At 41.8% G+C, this 3,528-nt stretch overlaps 1 long non-coding RNA gene across 1 annotated transcript; it reads right to left on the bottom strand.

Annotated features, from left to right (window-relative positions):
• Positions 1–960: 960 nt before the first annotated feature.
• Positions 961–3,480, bottom strand: LOC122545698. Its single transcript, XR_006310578.1, has 3 exons — positions 3,366–3,480; positions 1,692–1,743; positions 961–1,046 (listed from the first exon to the last, which is right to left on the bottom strand). It is a non-coding gene; the product is annotated as an uncharacterized LOC122545698 (long non-coding RNA).
• Between the last annotated feature and the right edge of the window lie 48 nt (positions 3,481–3,528).

The raw sequence follows: 3,528 nt of genomic DNA on the forward strand, positions 1-3,528 counted from the left end.
TGTTTCCATGCTGTACATCTCTATGATTCTATGAACTGACCATCCTAAGCTGAATAATTGTCAGGATGACTTCATGCATTTAGCATTATTCAACAAATGTTGTCCCATTGCAGAATCACATCTATTGGTGGACATTATGCTGAAAGTTCAGGTTGGTTTGTAATGAATTGTTAAAGGCACATGCAGTTTAATATGATTCACCAGTCTCTGGGTTGTCTACATATCTTGCAAAACACTGGTACTGAAATTCATATACTACGTTATTTATGTGAGATTTAGGTTGAATGTTGTTTTGTTTAACAACATCTTGTTAGTGGCAAACTTCACTCCTGTCGCTACTGCATAGTAGGAGCATGAAACAGCAACTTCACCTGTTGCTCAAATTGTTGAGATGCCTTACCCTTCCAGGATAAACTGAGGAAGAACTTTTCAGGACTGAGAATGACCATGTTAGGGCTTTTCATGAGCTTTCATGATATGTAGCGAGAAATGATCTGATCAGAGTAGCTGTTATCCCACAGGATGACTTTGATGCATCCTATCTGAAGTCTGCACAGTGAAGAAATGGCTTGGGTCTTAGCTGTGAGGTTACCAATAAGGGTGATTTTATGATTTATGGAACTTTTGGAATCCCAATGTTGGTGTGGATTCACGCAGGAAGATAAATAATTTGTGAAATCTTCAGTTAAATTCTGGCTTTTCCCAATCAACCCCCAATATATTCCCACTCATCTACTTGTCTCAATTCACAGGAAGTTCCCCTTTCTGTGTTTTAACAGAAATCAATCAACTCCTTCTCAGAGGGAACTCCACCACACAGGGAACATCTTTCACCCAATGCCTCAGGCCCTCATATGACAACCAATAATGCAGCAAATTTCCAACCACTGTACTGGCATCCATTCATACATCAAAGCTGTCTTAGATATCCTACCCAGCACCTAAAATTCAAACCTCTTACCCAACAACTGTCAGCCAGCTTACCTTTTTGTCCCATTGTTGATGGAGGTATCGAAGCAATATATTGGTCTTTTCTGTTACAATGACTGTGTAAAATGAAAAACAAAGATTTATTGGTCATCTATAAACAGTTTAATGGAATAAGCCTGGGGTGATAACTTCCTGAAGGAGGGCTTATGCCGAAACGTCGATTCTCCTGTTCCCTGGATGCTGCCTGACCTGCTGCGCTGTTCCAGCAACACATTTTCAGCTCTGATCTCCAGCATCTGCAGACCTCACTTTCTCCTGGAGTGATAACTGTGCCAAATAAGACAAGCAGTTCGTGTGGGGTCAATGCAGGATTTACAGTATTGAATCCAGGTTCAGATCCAGCTGAGTGTGTTGGGGTGAAGATTGCTGGCTGCGAGGCTCTTACACACAAAGTGAGTTTCAACCAAAGGCCACGGACAGGGTTAGCACAGGGTCATTGCACAAACCCAAGGGTGCACCAGTAAAAATGAAGACACCATATAGTGATTGGTGTAACAGTATATAAGCTGAGGCAGAGTGAGACAAAGGCCAGGAGCTTCACTCATCAAGAGGAGGTGGTTGTAGCTCTGACCCAGGAGAGACCACACAGAACACACCATTACCAGCTAGGAGAATCGGGAACAAATCAAATCTATTCATTCAGTGCTCTACCATTGCTGGAAGATCCATTTTACTGAAAAAGCAAAACTTCAAACACTCACTCTGTTCGGATGGGTATTCGCGCGTTGGGAGGTACACAGATGGTCGTCTATTCTGCAAACCAAAAAAAATTTTGTACTTTAAAAATTCACTGATTTAAAGCTCTTAAGGTAAGTTATTTTCCCTGGCCATCAACTACGATAATCCAGTAAACATTCAGTCATTAAGGCTACATCCATTGCTGGGTGTAACACACCCACTAGTAATTCAACCTTTATCATGGACCCCTAAAAATATGAAGATATTGTTTACATACAAATTAGGAGCTGGAGACAGTCTACACAGCAGTGAGAGCCTGGTCTAACATTTAATAAAATCATGGCTGATCCAAGTTTGGCCCCAACTCCACTTTTCTGCCTGACTCAATAACCCTGGGCTTTGTCATTACTTAATGGATCCTGATTGGTACACCCACCCTCAATGGCTATGCCACAAAATTGTAATTATGCGTAGGCTATTATTGACCAGACCCTCGCCTAATGTATTGCCAACATCAGCTATCCCAACTCCTATTGACCTCTCACTTATTTCAGCTCATGATGTTGAAGTCCTCACCCACAGTTTTGTTGCTTCCAGGTTTGTCTGTTCCACTGCACTCTGAGCAAGTTTTTAGCCCTCCATAACCACCCAGATTCTGACTTACACAATATTCACTCACTCATCATTACTGTTTTCACTGACTGTTCTCCAAAGCTTTCAACTTCAAAATTCCATGCTCAAATCGCTCAATGGCCTTGCCCCTGATTATCTTTGTAATCAGCCCCCAAGTCTGGTTCTCCGCACTGCTCAAACTCTTATCCATTGCACACATTTCCAATTTCCATTGCTCCACCATTTGTGGCCATGTCCTCAGCTGTGGAATTCCCTCTCTAAGCATCTCCATCTCTCTCCTCCTCTAAAATATTTGTTGAAATTCTTCTCTTTAATCAGGTTTTTTTTCTGATCCTGGGTTTGGTGTGCACAGATGTTAGGGTGGGGCACACATTGAACCATATTCACTCAAGTTTTCCGAGTCAAGGACGGAGTATCTGTAACTACTACGAATGACTTAGGATATTTCCCAGCAACTGACAAGGGGTCATTGAACAAGCTCTGCACCTGGGTGCTAAACATACCACCTCTGTGCTGAGGTATACGGCGCAATCCAAATGGACTTGAGTAAAAAGGTAAATGCAACCAAAAGCATTGGCAGAGCACTATTAGTGGCCTGCAATACATTGCTGCAGCATCAACAGCCAGATTCCTTCTCAAAGAAACATAATCCAAAACCTAATTCAAACTTTGACCACTCCCTGACAGAAGTCAAAAGTCAGTCTCCTGCATGATGTCCCAGTTATCACTGAAAGCCTGCTGCCTGCTTCAGCAAGTTTTTTTCCCCCCAAGACTTGCTGGAACCAATTCACGGGTACTGACCTCATCAATAGCCAACTTCTGTTATCTGCTTAAACATAACCCAGGCACAGTACTGAAGCATCTGCAGAACCTTTTAATCAGGAACCAACCTGCAATTAACTTCCAGGTTTTCCATTTAACACAAACTGTTATCCATATTCCAAAATATTTCTTTAGTTCACAATTTCCAGTTCACAGATTCAAAACAGGTTTCCCTTTACGTACTTTGATGACAATAATAAAGACACGTTAGTGATGAATCTCAGACTTTGATATGCACTCACCGAAGCTTTACAAACTGAATCTGCATGAAATCGACTGAAGTTGCTTTCATTATAGACTGGCAATCCCTTCAAGAAGTCTGCCTATAATTGGATACAAATAATAAGTCTACAGTTCACATCATGCTTCCCAAACGGTGGAAAAAAAGCTTCCCCCTACACCCCA

This window comes from Chiloscyllium plagiosum, unplaced genomic scaffold (assembly GCF_004010195.1).
Source record: "Chiloscyllium plagiosum isolate BGI_BamShark_2017 unplaced genomic scaffold, ASM401019v2 scaf_93528, whole genome shotgun sequence".
Classification (NCBI taxonomy): Eukaryota; Metazoa; Chordata; class Chondrichthyes; order Orectolobiformes; family Hemiscylliidae; genus Chiloscyllium; species Chiloscyllium plagiosum.